Below are 17,508 nucleotides of genomic sequence, written 5' to 3'. Positions count from 1 at the left end.
AGGAAGTGAAAAAAAAAAGAAGAGCAAATTAAAACCAAAATGAGCAGAAGAAAAGAAAAATTAGAGCAGAAATCAATGAAATTAAAAACAGGAAACCAATAGAGGAAAACAACAAAACCAAAAGCTGGTTCTTGAAAAGGTTAATAAAATAAGCCTCTATTCAGGCTAACTAAATTACAAGCAGAGAAGTCACAAATTACCAATATCTTGAATAAAAAAGGGAACATTACCACAGATCCCTTGACATCAAAAATAATAATAAGTATTATGAACAAATTTATGCCAACAAATTTGATAAACTATAGGAAAGCAATCTTTTTTTGAAAGACATAATTTGCCAAACTCACACAAGAAGAAATAAACAATATAAATAGCCCATATCTCTTAAACAAATTATATAAATCATTAATAACTTTACAAAACAGAAAGCACCAGGCCCAGATGGGTTCATTGGTGAATTCTACCAGACATTTAAGAAATAAATTATACCAATTCTATACCAATTATAGCAAAACATAATAAAAAGGAATGCTCTCTAACTCATTCTATGAGGGCAGCATAGCCCTAATACCATCACCAGACAAAGACATTGAAAGAAATGAAAACTACATATTGGTAGCTCTTATAAACATAGATGAATGCAAAAAATAAATAAACTCAACAAAATATTGGCAAATTAAATTTAACATTATGTAAAAGGAATCACAGACCACAAACAAGTTGGTTTTATTTCAGGTATGCAAAGCTGGCTCAGCATTTGAAAATTGGTTATGTAATTCTTCATATAAACAATTAATAAAACTTATGTAATCACGTTCATGGATTTGGAAAAATCATTTGAAAAACTCAACACTCATTTATGATTTAAAAAATAAAATCTCAGCAAATACAAATGGAGGAGAATTTCCTCTAATGGATAAAAAATATCTACAAAAACCCTACAGTTAATATTATACTTAATGGTGAGAAACTAGAATGTTTCTTTCAAAGTATTACTATGAGCAAGGCAAGAATGTCTCTTCTCACTACTACTTTTCAACATTATCCCGGAAGTTCTAGCTAATGCAATAAGACAAGAATAATAAATCAAAGGTCTGCAGCGTGAGAAGGAAAAAATACAACTCTCTTTGATTGCTGTATTAGTTTATTCTCAAATTGCTATAAAGAAATACTTGAGACTGAGTAATTTTTAAAGAAAAGAGGTTTAATTGGCTCATGGTTCTGCAAGCTATACAGAAAGTATAGCAACTTCTGCTTTTGGGGAGGCCTCAGGAAGATTTCAATCATGACAGAAGGCAAAGGGAACCCCGAACATGGCCAGAGCAGGAGGAAGAGATAGAAGCAGGAGGTGCTATACATTTTTAAACAGCCAGATTTCATGAGAACTCACTCACTACTGTGAGGGGAGTACCAAGGGGGATGGTGCTAAATTATTTATGAGAAATTCACCTCCAAGATCCAATCACCTCTCACCAGGCCCCACCTCCAACACTGGGCACTACAATTTGACATGAGATTTGGTGGGGACACAGATCCAAAGCATATCACTTCCAGATGACATAACTGTCTATGGAGAAGATCTCAAAGATTTAATATAGTCAAGATGTCACTTGTTCCAAAATGGATATGTACATTCAGTGCAATCCCCATCAAAATTTTAGTAAGTTATTCTGTGGATATTGGCAGACTGATTCTAAAGTTTATATGGAGAGACAAAAGACTTCAAAGAGCCAACCGAATATTAGAGAAGAACAAAACTGGAAAACTGACACTACCTGACTTCAAGACTAAAATAATCAAAGCAGTGTAGTATTGGTGAATGAATACAAAAATAGATTAGTGGAACAGAACCAAGAGCCCAGAAATAGAGCTGTATAAATATAGTCAAATAGTCTTTGACAGAAAAGCAAAGGTGATACAATGAAGTAAAGATAGTGTTTTCAACCATTGATGCTGGAAAACTGGGCATTCACATGCCAAAAAGAAATCTAGACTCAGACCATAACAGTCTTCAAAATATTAACTTAAAATGGATCACAGACTTAAAGGTAAAACTCCTAAAATACAGCATGGGAGATAATCTAGATGACCTTAGGTTAGGTAATGACTTTTCACATACAACACAAAAGGCATGATCCATGAAACAAATAATTGCTGAGCTGGATTTCATTAAAATTTAAAACTGCTCTGTGAGAAACAATGTCAAAAGAATGAGAAAACAAATCATAGGATGTGGAGAAATACTTGAAAAAACATGTCAAAGGGCTATTATACAAAGAACTCGTAATATTCCACAATAAAAAAATGGGCAACCCAATTATAAAATAGCAAAAATACCTGAACAGACACCACACCAAAGGCAATATAAGATGATAAATAAACATATGAGAATATGTTTGATGTGATATGTCATTAGGGAGTAGCAATTTCAAACAAGAGACAGCTAACTGCAAACCTATCAGAATGGCTAAAGTCCAAAACATTAATACCAAATTCTGGTGAAGATGTGGACCAACATATGAGCAAACTCTCATATGTGGCTGATGGGAATTCAAAATGATATGGTCACTTGGGTTTGGTTTCTTAAAGAACTAAATATACTCTTACCATACGATCCAGTAATTGCTCTCCTTGTTATTTACCCGAACAACTTGAAAACTTTTATCAACATAAAAACTTGCTCACAGATGTTTATAGCACGTTTATTCAAAATTGCTCAAATTTGGAAACAACCAAATACCCTTCAAGAGGTGAATGAATAAATAAACTGTGGTATATCCAGACAATGCCATGTTATTCAGTGCTAAAAAGAAGTGAACTGTATGAAAAGATATAGAGAAACCTTAAATGTATGTTATTAAATGAAATAAGTTCATCTAAAAGGCTATATAATGTATGATAGCATTCTGGAAAAGGCAAACCTATGAGACAGTAAAAAAGATGAGTGCTTTCCAAGGTTGAGGGTTAGAAGGGGATGAATAGGTGGAGCATAGAGGAGTTTTAGGACAGTGAAACTATTCTGTGTGATACCACAACTGTGAATACATGTCATTAAAGATTTGTGAAAATTCATAGAATGTGAAAGAGTAAACTTGAATGTAAAGTATAAACATTTGTGTGATAATGATGTGTAAATACAAATTTATTGATTTTAACAAATGTAGTACTGTGATATAAGATGTTGATAGTGGGGGAGGCTGTAGGTGTTTGGGGCAGGGACTTCAGAAACTCTGTGCTTTCTACTTGATTTTGCTTTAAACTTAAAACTGCTCTGAAATGATCTCTATTAAAGAAAAATGAATCCTACTTGTCAAAAATAAGATAATTGGATTCTCTTGGTTGAAGGATACAAAGGATACCTTTTTTTCTGTTTTTTTTTAAGAGTGAGGATCTTTCTATGTTGCCCAGACTGGCTTCTAACACCTGGGCTCAAGCAACCCTACAGCTTCAGGCACCCAAGTAGCTGGGACTACAGGCATGTGCCACTGTGCCTGGCTCATGCCTCATTCTTATCCAGCTATTTCACACGTTTCTAATGAACAAACCATGTTAAAATTTTTGATTATATTACATTTTAACATGGTTCCACGTTACTGTGTAGAGTTTTATTCACCTTTTATATTTTACAAAATAATAAAATCACTAATATATTACCAATTTCATTAATAACTTATAGTTGTGCTTTTATTTAATTTTCAAAGGAGGAGAAATGACTTCTGTTACTATTTCTAGAACTACAGCCTAGACATGTGTGTCTTAAGAATAATTATACTAGTTATTTTATGTTGAGTGTAAATTGTGTGTCAGAGATAAAACATATTATCCATCAGTGTGCCTAGTTCTCATATTTGATCTGGTAGGTGTCTATTAATCTCATTTCCATTTTATAGTTGGATATATGAAGGATTATAAAAATTAATTTATTATTATATCTGGTGTTTTAGTCTGTTTTCACAGTTGTATAAAGAACTACCCAAGACGGTGTAATTTTTGAAGAAGAGAGGTTGAATTGACTCACAGTTCTGCAGGCTATACAGGAAGCATGGCTAGAAGGCCTCAGGAAACTTATAATCATGGCAGAAGGTGAAGAGGAAGCAAGCACATCTTAGTTTGGCAGAGCAGGAAAGTGAGAGATGGAAGGGGGAAGTGTCGCACTTTTAAACAATCAGAGCACATGAGAACTCACTCACTGTCATGAAAACAGCAAGAAAGAAATCTGCCTCCATGATTCAATCACCTCCCACCAGGCCCCTCCTGTGATACTTGGGAACTTCAATATGACATGAGATTTGGGTGGGGACACATTGGCAAACCATATCATTCTGCCCCTGGCCCCTCCAAAATTGTCATTTTCACGTTTCAAAACCAATCATGCCTTCCCAACAGTCCCCCAAATATGTAACTCATTCCAACAGTAACTCAGAAGTCCAAGTTTAGAGTCTCATCTGAGACAAGACAAATCCCTTTCGTCTATGAGCCTTGAAAAGAAAACAATACTTCCAAGATACAATGGGGATACAAGAATTGGGTAAATGTTCCTGTTACAACAAGGATAAATTGGCCAAAACCAAGGGACTAAAGGCCCTATGCAAGCCCAAAACCCAGCAGGGTAGTCATTAAATCTTAAAACTCCAAAATAATCTCTCTTGACTCCATGTCTTACATCCAGGACATGCTGATACAAGAGGTGGGCTCCCAAGGCCTTGGGAAGCTCTGCCCCTGTGGCTCTGTAGGGTACAACCCCTGTGGCTGCTATCACAGATTGGTACTGAGTGCATGTGGTTTTTCTAGGTGCATGGTGCAAACTGTCAGTAGATCTACCATTCTGGGATCTGTAGGACCATGGCCCTCTTCTCATAGCTCCAGTAGGCAATGTCCCAGTGGAGAGACTGTGTGAGAACTCCAACCCCACATTACCTTTCTGCACTCCCCTAGTAGATATTTCCCATGAAAGCTGTGCCCTTGCAACAGGCTTCTGCTTGGACTTTGAGACATTTTCATACATCCTCTGAGATCTAGGTGGAGGTTCCCAAACCTCAGTTCTTACTTGCTGTGTACCCACAAGCCCAATACCATGTGGAAGCAACTACAGCTTGAGGCTTGTACCCTCTGAAGCCATAGCCCAAGGTTTACTTTCCTTTTGTTAACCATGGCTGGAGCTAGAGCAGCTGGGATGCAGGGTGCCACAAACCAAGGCTGCACAGAGCAGCAGGGCCCTGGGCCTGGGCCACACAACCATTTTTTTCTCCTAGGCCTCTGGGCCTCTGATGGGAGGGGCTGCCACGAAGATCTCTGAAATACCCTGGAGACCTTTTCCCCAATGTCTTGGCTATTAGTATTTGACTTCCCTTCAGTTTCAAAAATCTCTGCAGCCAGTTTGAATTTCGCCCCACAAAATGGGTTTTCCTTTTCTACTGCATGGTCATGTTGCAAAGTTTTCAAAACTTTTGTGCTCTGCTCCCCTTTTAAATATAAGTTTCAATTTCAGACCATCTTTTTGTTACATATATGAGCATATACTTTTAGAAGCAGCCAAGTCACCTCTTGAATGCTTTGCTGCTTCGAAATTTCCTCCATCAGATACCCTAAATAATTTATCTCAAGTTCAAAGTTCCACAGATCTATAAGGCAAGGGCAAAATGCCACCACTCTCTTTGCTAAAGTCTAGCAGGAGTGACCCTTACTCCAGTTCCCAATAAGTGGTTCATCTCCATCTGAGACCACCTCAGCCTGGACTTCATTGTCCATATCACCATCAGCATTTTGGTCACAAGCATTCAACAAATCTCTAGGAAGTTCCAAATTTTCCCACATCTTCTCGTATTCTTCTGAGTCCTCCAAACTTTTCCAGCCTCTGCCCATTAGCCTTTTTCAAAATCACTTCCACATTTTCAGGTATCTTTATAACAGTGCCCCTCTCTCCTGATACCAATTTTCTGTATTATTCCATTTTCACACTGCAATAAAAACTATGTTGGACTGGGTAATTTATGAAGAAAAGAGGTTTAATTGACTCATAGTTCTGCAGGCCCTTCAGGAAGCATGTCTAGGAGGCCTCAGGAATCTTACAGTCATGGTGGGAGGAAAACAGGAAGGAAGTATGTCTTAACATGGTGGAGCAGGAGAAAGAGAGAGAGAAAGTGAAGGGGAAAGTGCCACACTTTTAAACCATCAGATCTGATGAAAATTCACTCACTATCATGAGAACAGCAAGGTGATAATCCTCCCCCATGATTCAATCACCTCTCACCATGTCCTTCCTCCTATATATGGGAATTATATTTCAGGATGAAATCTAGGTGGGGACAGAGCCAAACCATATCATCTAGTAAGAAAGAAAATATGATTCAGACATAGAACTCTTGCTTTCCTATATCCAACTCGTCACACTAATTAAATCTGCTTCTATTTTTACATTTGATTATGATCAAACTAGAATATGATTACAAAGGCAATGCAGTAAAATCTTTCTGAGTAAGTCCTGTGTGATCGTGTTCTTGTTCCCCCTTAACATTCTCATCATCCCCCTGAGGTTTTTGAAGCAAGCCGCTCTTGCTTTGAAGAGTTGTCTGAAAGCTAAGTGGATGCTGCCATCCACATGCTTGAGGAACAGCCCTGAGCATGATCTGTGCTTGGTTGCTGCAGGAAAGAGCTGCTCTTGATCTTCCCTGAGGGGTACTTCCCTGCTGGTCAGTATCTTGAATTCTGTTAATATGCAAATTGAGGCTTCACCTCCAGCCAAGATGTAATAGTAAGAATAGGATATATTATTTTCCCAAAACAGTAAAAAAAATGCAGAAATATATTTAATAATGGATTTCAAGAAGCAGCAAAGGAGACGGACGGATCCCAAGAGACAGAAAACAAATGAAGTAAAAACTACAAATCACTCCAATTTACTGCCTTTGAGTTTCCAAGACAGAGCGTGGAGAGAGGGAAGGTGGACAGAACCTAGCAGATTCCCTTAGTTGAAGAGACAACTGAGAGTCTAGGGAGACCAAGATAGCTAGAGTTTGCAAAACTCTAGAGGCCTAGAGGGAAGGGAACTGCAGAAAGAGATGAATCTGAAGTTCTTTAAAGGACCTATTCCGTAGAGTACTGGGGAGCACATAAAGGTGGAGCAACTACTCGAAGCTGGGACTTAGACCAAAAAATTCCCTAATCTCACCTAACATATAAAAGCAAGATCTGACAGGGTCACTAATTCTTTCAGTGGCCAGAGAAAATGAAAAGATGGCCTTGACCCTGGGGAAGACTGTAGAAGAAACATATTTAGGTAAAAATCAGATAGTTAGTATTGAATGTCTAAGTATCCAATAGGTATATTAGCAGCAGTGAGTCTGTATGTGTCTGCAGTAACCTCAATTCTTGCCTCCTCAGAAGAGAGAATTTGACTGCAGGGCATACGGCAGAGTGAGAGACTGATGCAAGTTTTAAAGAGTGGAAGTTTATTAAAAAGTTTTAGAGAAGAAATGGAGGGAAGTACACTTGGAAGAGGGCCAAGAGGGTGACTTGAGAGATTCATGTGCGGTTTGACATTTGACTTGGGGTTTTATATGCTGGCATGTTTCCAGGAAGCTGCATCTCTTCTCCCCTGATTCTTTCCCTGGGGTGGGCTGTCTGCATGTGCAGTGGCCTACCAGCACACGGGAGGGGCTGCATGCCCAATGTGTTTGCTGAAGTTGTATGCGTGCTTACTTGAGATGTTTTCTTTTATCAGTTGAGTGTCACCAGTTAAATTCTGCCATTTCACCTCTTAGTGCACATGCTTGAGCCCACTCACCTAACTCCTGAGATCTTATCAGGAGCTGCTGATCATCAGTTTTAGGTTTCTTTTTTTTTTTAATCTTTTGGGCGACTTCCTTTCCCTGGCACCAGTTGTGACCAATTATTATTCTAGACAGATAGTTTAACAACCGACTGACCATCACCTAATGGTCTCCTTACATTCCTGGTGGGTTGGGAGATGGAGGATTCTTTTGCCTTGCTTATGTCTGACTACCTACCTACTGTAACAGTTAGACATCTAAGTGGAGCTCTTAAATAGGCAATCTGATACCTAAGAGGGGGAGTTCCGTGAAGAGATGTGAATTTGGGTTTCATTTTAAATGTTGACTGTGCAGAAAGCCTTCTCAGGCTATTTTAGCTAAAACCCTTCATTTCCATAAATCTCTGGCAAATTTCCTTTTTGTTTTCATTATGCTCACTAGTTAATCTCATCAGTTATGCTTGTATTTGTTTGTTTGTGTTCTCTCTCTCCAACTGTGATGTGAACCCCATTAAGTAGAATCTGGTGTTCATTCCTTTATCCAACTTCTATTTTAGAATCAGGTGGTACATGTGCAGATTTGTTACAAAGGGATATAGTGTGATGCTTAAGTTTGGGATCTGATTGAACCTGTCACCCAGGTAGTAAGCATAATAACCAATAGGTAGTTTACAGTCTTTTCTCTCCTCCCTCTCCCCATTCTATTAGTCCCAAGTATCTATTGTTTCCATCTTTATTTCCATGTGTACTCAATGTTTAGCTCCCACTTACAAGCGAAAGTAATGTGATATTTGGTTTTCTGTTTTTGCACTAGTTCATATAGGAAGTTGGTCTCCAGCTGCACCCATGTTATTGTGAAGGAGATAATTTCATTTTTTTTATTACTGCATAGTATTCCATTATGTATATGTGCCACATTTTCTTTATCCAGTCCACCACTGATGAGCAGCTTGGTTAGTTCCATGTTTTCGCTATTATAAATAGTGGTATGATGACCATATGGGTGCATGTGCTTTTGGTAGAATGATTTATTTTCCTTTGGGTATGTACCCAGTAATGTGTTTGCTGAGTCAAATAGTAGTTCAACTCTTAGGTCTTTGAGAATTTTCCAAACTGCTTTCCACAGTGGCTGGAACAATTTATATTTCCACCAACACCATATAAGGATTCCCTTTTCTCTGCAGCCTCGCCAACATTTGTTATTTTTTGACTTTTCAACAAAAGCCACCTGACTGGTGCCAGAAGGTATCTCATAGTTTTGATTTGCATTTCTTTAATGATTAGTGATAATGAGCATTTTTGAACATATTTGCTGGCTGTTAATACGTCTTCTATTGAGAAGTGTCTGTTTATGTTCTTCAGTCTGTTTTCAAAGATTTTATATACATGTCCTGGAAAAGTGCTGGCCACAAAGGAGATGCCTGATAAAGACTGTGGAAAAAAATATCTGAACATACAATCATAAAAAAGAAGAGAGATATGTCAGCTAATGTTAATGATATTGGAATTATCAACACACAGATGGTAACTTGCTATTTTGAAAGGCTGAGTTTCCTCTGAAAATGAGATGAAAATAGAGTCCAAGCAGAGTTCTGAGAATATCATCATTTAAGTAATGCACAGAGGAAGGCGATAATACACTAAACAACCCCTAAGCAGGATAAATAAAATAAATTCATCACCTTGGGCACAAAATAGTTAAATTCACGTAAACCAAAGATAAAATGAAACTCTAGAAAGTAAAAAGAAATAAGGTGACACATCACATACAGAGGAATGAAGATATGAAAGGCAGCTAATAGCACATTAAAAACAATGCAAACATTGTCAGCAGAACAAATCTTCTCCAAGAAATGTTAAAAGTAATTCCATCAGGCTGAAGTAAAGTAAAGGTAGTTAAAAAACCGAAATTTTCAGGAAGGCATGAATAACACTGGCAATAGGAAAATATGATACACAGAAAAGTAATCTTTTTTATTTTTTTTAAACACATGACTATACAAAACTATGACATTGTATTTGAATTTTATATCATATGAATATGTAATGCATATATATCAATTATAGCATAAAAATTCATGCATGCCAAAATGAAATCTTGGTGTTTCTAGGCTGGTTCTATAGGAAGGGGTACAAAATGAACTCTAAGTAGTCTGTGAAGAATCAAGGATATATTTTGTAATCCCAAGAAGAATCACTACAATATAGCATGCAAAGATTTATGGCTAAACTGTCAATGGTTATTCATGCCTTATACCACATAAAAATGTACTAAAAGTGAATTAGAGATCTAAATGTAGAACCTAAAACTTCAAAATTTCTGGAATAAAATAGAAAAACCATGTTGATGACTTAGAGTCAACCAAAGAATCCTTAAATACAATGTAATATGGATGGATCACAAAAGGCAAAAAATAGGTATCACCAAAATTTAAAAACACCCACAGAAGAAATAAATAAAAGGCATCCAAGTTGGTAAAGACGAAATCAAACTGCCTCTGTTTGCCAATGATATAATCATATACCTAGAAAACCCTAAATATTCTAGAAAACCCTAGATCTGATAAGTGAATTAAGTAATGTTTCAGCATACAAAATCAATTTACACAAATCAGTAGCACTGCTATACACCAAAAACGACTAAGCTGAGAAAAATATCAAGAACAAATCCCCTTTACAACAGCTGCAAAATAAAAATAAAATACTTAGAAATATACCTAACAAAGGAGGTGAAAGGTCTCTACAAGGACAACTGGAAAACACAATCATCAGCGACACAAATAAATGGAAACATAACCCATGCTCATGGGTAGGTAGAATCAATATTGTCAAAGTGACCATACTGCCAAAAGCAATCTATGGATTCAATGCAATTCTTATCAAAGAGCCATCATCATTCTTGACAACTAGAAAAAAAAACAATCCTAATATTTATATGGAACCAAAAAATACTGTATAGCCAAATCAAACTAAGCACAAATAACAAATCTGAAGGCATCACATTACCTGACTTCAAACTATACTATAAGGCTATAGTAACCAAAACAGCATGATACTGGCATGAAAATAGGATAGACCAATGGATCAGAATAGAGAACCCAGAAATAAAGCCAAATACCTACAGAAAACTGATTTTCAACAAACCAAACAAAAACAGTGGGGAGAGGACACCTTATTCAACAAATGATGCTGGGATAATTGGCAAGCCACATGCAGGAGAGTGAAACTAGATCCTCATTTCTCACCTTATTAAAAAAAATCAACTGAAGATGGTTCAAATACTTAAATCTAAGACTTGAAACTATAAAAATTCTAAAAGATAACATTGGAAAAACTCTTCTAGACATTGGCTTAGGCAAATAATTCATGACCATTAACCCAAATGCAAATACAACAAAAACAAAAATAAAGGGATGAGAAGTAATTAAACTAAAAATATTCTGCCCAGCAAATAAAATAATCAACAAAGTAAACAGTCAACCCCCAGAGTGGGGGAAAATCTTCACAAACTATGCATCCAATAAGGGACTAATATCCAGAATCTACAAGAAAATCAAACAAATCAGCAAGAAAATAAACCCAAATAATCCCATCAAAAACTGGCTAAGGACATGAATAGACAATTTTCAAAGGAAGATATAAAAATGGCAAACATATACAAAAGCGTTTAACATCTCTAATGGTCAGGGAAATGCAAATCAAAACCACAATGCAATACCACCTTACCACTTCAAGAATGGCCAGAATTTAAAAATAAAAAATTAATAGATGTTGGTGTGGATATGGTTAAAAGGGAACACTTTTACACTGCTGGTGGGAATGTAAACTAGTACAACCACTATGAAAAACATTATGGAAATTCCTTAAAGAACTAAAAGTAGAGCTATCATTTGATCCAGCAATCCCACTCCTGGATATCTACCTAGAGGAAAATAAGTAATTATATAAAAAAAACACTTGCACAGGCATGTTTATAGCAGCACAATTTGCAATTGCAAAAATATAAAACCAGCCTAAATTCTCATTAACCAATGAGCAGATAAAGGAAATTTGGCACACATATACCATGAATACTACTCAGCCATAAAAAGGAACAAAATAATGGCATTCACAGCAACCTGAATAGAGTTAGAGACCATTATTTTGAGTGAAGTGACTCAGGAATGGAAAACTAAACATAGTATGTTCTCAATTATAATTGGTAGCTAAGCTAAAAGGACACAAACACATAAGAATAATACAATGGACTTTGGTGACTTGGAAAGAAGGGTGGGGGTGTGAGGGATAAAAGTCTAAACATTGGGTACAGTGTACACTGGGTGTACACCAAAATCTCAGAAATCCCCACTGAAAACTTATCTGTGTAACCAAACACCACCTCTTCCCCAAAAACCTATTGAAATAAAAAAAACCCTAAAAATAAAAAAGATGGCATAGTCCATACTTGCCTATAACCTATGCAGCACATTCTTCTGTATACCTTACATCACCTTTAGATTACTAAAAATACTTAATACAATGTAAATACTAGGTTGCAATTTGTATGCTTTATATTTATTTATATCATTTGTTGTTGTATTTTTATTTTTATTGTTTCTTTTCAAATATTTTTGATTCACGATTGGTTGAATCTGCAGATGCAAAACCCACAAATACAAAGGGCCAACTGTATTACAAACTGTACATCTGATAAGGGCCTAATATCTAAAATACAGAAGGAAAATAACTCAATAACAATAAAACAAACAACACAATTTAGAAATAGACAAAGGATCTGAATAGACATTTCTTAACAGAAGAGATACTAATGGCCAACAGATACATAAAAAGATGGTCAACATTTCTAATAATCAGGGAAATACAAATTAAAATCACAATGAAATATCATCTCACACCTGTTAAAATGGCTATTGTCAAAAATAGATTGTGTAGGTGAGGATGTGGAGAAAAGGGAACACTTGTACAATGATAATGTAAATCAGTACAGCCACCTTGGAAAATAGTAAGAAGGTTCCTTAAAAAAATTACAATTGAATTACCGTATGATCAAACAATTCCACTTCTGGGTATATATTTGAAATGAAATCAGTATGTCAAAGAGAGGTCTTCAAATCCCATGTCCATTTCAGCAGCACTAGCCAAGATATGGAAGTAAGTCCATTAATAGATGAAAGAATAATGAAATGTGGCATGTGTGCATAAGAATACTACTCAGCCTTTAAAAAGAAGGAAATTCTGTCATTTGTGACAATATGAATACAACTGGAGGACATTATGCCAAGCGAAACAAGCCAGGCACAGAAAAACGCATTCTGTATGATGTCACTTATGTGGAATGTAAAACAGTTGATCTCATTGAAACAGAATAGAAAGATGTTACATGCAGTTGGGAATAGTGAGAGGAATAGCAAAAGTGAAGATGTTGTTTAAATGGTGGAAAGATTCAGTTTGACTGGAAGAATAAATTTTAGTGATTTATTTCATGGAATGGTGGCCACAGTTAATAATAATGTATTGTATAATTCAAAATTCCTAAAATAGATTTTTAACATTCTCACCACAAAGAAAGATAAATTGGTGAACTGATGAAATTGCCAATTATCTTGATTTAATGTTTCTAAATGTACGTATAGATCAAAACATCATGTTGTATCCCATAAATGTACAAAATTATTTTTTGTCAAGTGAGAAAAAGAGAATGTTAATTGGAAGGTAATTCAGAAATATGTTTTGGAAGTATAATTGCATATGTACTTTGATATATCAAATTCTATATGTGAAGCATTCTGTCAAAATTCTTGCACACGTGTATTAATAAAATGATATATTGCAACTATTCTCAATAAAGTACTGCTTGTGACAGCAAAATGTGGGAGCCAACCTAAATATTCTTAGCAGTACTGTCTGAGTAAACAGATTATACTCATAAAACAGAGCCGTAATAAAATCACATTTCATTGTATACTCCTTTATATTTTGTGAATTTTAAATTTTGTGAACTTTTTGCTCAGGCAAAAAAAAAAAAAGAATTATAAACTAATGAGCTAGTATCCTCCAAGAATAAAAATAGAAATATATCTAATTTTGTAGCAAAATCCATTAATATTGGCATCATTTTAACTTCAAACATATTTTACTCAACACATATGAGATGGAATGTAAAGTCATTGTTTTGAAAAACATTTCCAATTGGTGTTAATATTATTACTCTGGGAAACGAGAGTAATTACAGAACCTCAAAACGGTCAGCAAACTATTACAATATCAGTTTCTTCATATGTTTTCCAGCATTTAATTTTGCCATTGGGAAGGTATTAGATTTGCTCTTAGAATTGTGCAGCAATATTTCATGTGGTAATCTACATTTCCCTAATGAATAATTATGTTAAATGACTTTTTGTTTATTACCTATACCAATGTTTAATTTTCAGTTTTGTTTTTGCTCTTTTGTCTGTTTTGTTTGCAATTTGGAACATTTCTTCATCAGGAATATGTTTTAAAAATATTGTCCCTCTGTATATGGTTGGGTTTTTTGGTTTTCATTTTCCTAAGTCTCTTTTCAAAGAGCAGGCATTAAATTATTTTTTCAATAGTTTTGGGGGAACAGGTGGGTTTTTGTTACATAGGAAGTTCTTTAGTGCTAATTTCTGAGATTTTGGTGCACCCATCACCTGAACAGTGTACATTGTACCCAATGTGTAGTTTTTTATCCCTCACTCCCCTAGCCTGCCCTCTCTGGAGTCCCCAGAGTCCATTATATCATTCTCGTGCCTTTGTATACTCATAGCTTAGTTCCCACTTATAAGTGAGAAGATACGATGTTTAGTTTTTTATTCCTGAGTTACCTAACTAAACACTCAGAATAATGGTCTCCAACCATTCTGGGTTCTGTAGGATAGTGACCATCTTATCACAGCTCCACTAGGAAGTGACCCAGTAGGACAATCTATGTGGGGGCTTCAACCCCACATTTCCCTTCTGCACTTCCCTAGCAGAGGTTGTCCATGAGGGTCATGCCTCTGCAGCAAACTTCTACCTGGACATCCAGGCATTTCCAAACATCCTCTGAAATCTAGGTGAGGCTTCCCAAACATCAATTCGTGACTTCTGTGCACCTATATAGCTCAACACCATATGGAAGCTGCCAAGGCTTGGAGCTTGCACCCCATGATGCCACAGCCTGTGCTGTACCTTGGTCACTTATATCCATGGGTAAAGTGGGAGGGATGCAGGGCACCAAGTCCCTAGGCTGCAAACAGAAGGGAGAGCCTGGGCCAGGCTCACAAAACCATTTTTTCCTCCTAGGCCTCTGGGCCTGTTGTGGGAGGGGCTGCCACAAAGATCTCTGAGAGGCCCTGGAGACATTTTCCCCATTGTCTTAGGAGTTGACATTTAGCTTCTTATCAACATATACAAATTTCTGCAGCAGGCTTGAATTTGTTGTCAGAAAATGGGTTTTTCTTTTCTGTCTCATAGTCAGGCTATAAATTTTCTGGACTTTTGTATTCTTTCCCCTTTCAAAACTGAATACTTTTGACAGCACCCAAGTCACCTTTTGAATGCTTTGCTGCTTAGACATTTGTTCTGTCAGATACCCAAATCATCTCTCTCATGTTCAAAGTTCCATGGATCTCTAGGGCAGTGGCAAAATGCTGCCCGTCTCTTTGCATAGCAAGAGTGACCTTACTCCTGTTCCCAACAACCTCCTCATCTCTATCTGAGACCACCTCAATCTGGATTTTATTGCCCATATTACTATCAGCATTTTGGTTACAGCCATTTAACAAATCTCTAGGAAGTTCTAAACTTCTCCACATCTTCCTGTCTTGTGAGTACTCCATGTCTCTAGAAAGTTCCAAACTTTCCCACATTTTTCCATCGTCTTCTCAGCCCTCCAAACTCTTCCAACCTCTGCCTGTTACCCAGTTCCAAAGTTGCTTCCACATTTTCAGGTATCTTTAAAGCAGCACCCCACTCCCAGTACCAATTTACTGTATTTGTCTGTTTTCATCCTGCTGATAAAAACATACCTGATCCTGGGTAATTTATAAAGAACAAGAGGCTTAATGGACTCACAGTTTTGCATGATTGGAGAGGACTCACAATCATGACAGAAGGCAAAAGGCATATCTTACATGGTGGCAGGCAAGAAGCTTGTGTGGGGGAACTCCTAAGTATAAAACCATCAGATCTCATGAGTCTTATGCACTACCATGACAACAGTATGGGAAAAACTACCCCCATTCAGTTGTCTCTACCTGGCCCCCTTGACACATGGGGATTATTACAATTCAAGGTAAGATTTGGGTGGGGACACAGCCAAACCATATTACTAAGTATTTTATTATTATTATTTGCAGCTGTTGTAAAAAAGGTTGAGTTCTTGATTTTTTTTCTCAGCTTGGTTGCTATTGGTGTATAGCAGTGCTAATAATTTGTGTAAATTGGTTTCCTATCCTGAAACTTTACTGAATTTATTCATCAGATCTAGGAGCTTCTTTGATGAGTCTTTAGGGTTTTGTAGATATATGATTGTATCATTGGTAAACAGTGATTGTTTGACACCTTCTTTATCCATTTGGATGCCTTTTCTTTCATGCTCTTCTCTGATTGCTCTGGCTAGGACTTCCAGTACTATGTTGAATAGAAGTGGTGAAAGTGGGCATCTTTGTTTGGTTCCAGTTCTCAGGGGAAATGTTTGCAACTTTTCCCAATTCAGTACAATGTTAGTTGTAGTTTTGTCATAGATGGCTTTTATTACCCTAAGGTGTGTCCGTTCTATGCCAGTTTTACTGAGGATTTTAATTAAAAAGGGATGCTGGATTTTGTCAAATGCTTTTTCTGGATAAAAACTCTAGTGAAACAAAAAAAAATTACACTCCTAAACATATATGCACTTAATGCTAGGCCTTTCAAATTTATAAAACAAATATTACTAGACTGTATAAATGACATAAACGGCAACACAATATTAGTGGGGGACTTCAGTACTCCACTGACAGCACTAGACAGGTCATCAAGACAGAAAATCACCAAAGAAACAATATACTTAAATTATGCCCTAGAACAAATGGACTTAACAGATATTTACAGAACATTGTACCCAACAACTGCAGAATATATATTCTACTCATCAGCACAAGGAACATTCTCCAAGATAGACAGTATGATAAGCCACAAAACAAGTCTCAATAAATGTAAGGAAATGTAAATTTTATCAAATACTCTCTCAGACCACAGTGGAATAACATTGGAAATCAACTCTCAAAGGTACCCTCAAAACCATACAAATACATGGAAATTCAATAACCTGCTACTGAATGATCAATGGATCAACAATGAAATCAAGATGGAAATTTAAAAATTATTTTAACTGATGGATAATTGTGACACAACCTATGAAAACCTCTGGGATTCAGCAAAAGCAGTGCTAAGAGGAAAGTTCATAGCATTAAATGCCTACATCAAAAAGTCTGAAAGACCACAAATAGATAATCTAGTGTCACATTTCAAGAAATTAGAGAAAGAAGAACAAACCAAACCAAAACCAAGTAGAAGAAAAGAATAACAAAGACCAGAGCAGAACTAAATAAAATTTAAACAAAAAAATACAAAATGTGAATGAAACAAAAAGCTGGTTCTTCGAAAATATAATAAAAATTAATCGACTATTAGTGAGATTAACCAAGAAAAGAAGAGAGAGGATTGAAATAAGTTCAATTAGAAACAAAATGGAAGAT

This window comes from Pan troglodytes, chromosome 4 (assembly GCF_028858775.2).
Source record: "Pan troglodytes isolate AG18354 chromosome 4, NHGRI_mPanTro3-v2.0_pri, whole genome shotgun sequence".
NCBI lineage: Eukaryota > Metazoa > Chordata > Mammalia > Primates > Hominidae > Pan > Pan troglodytes.
This window is presented reverse-complemented; position numbering follows the sequence as displayed.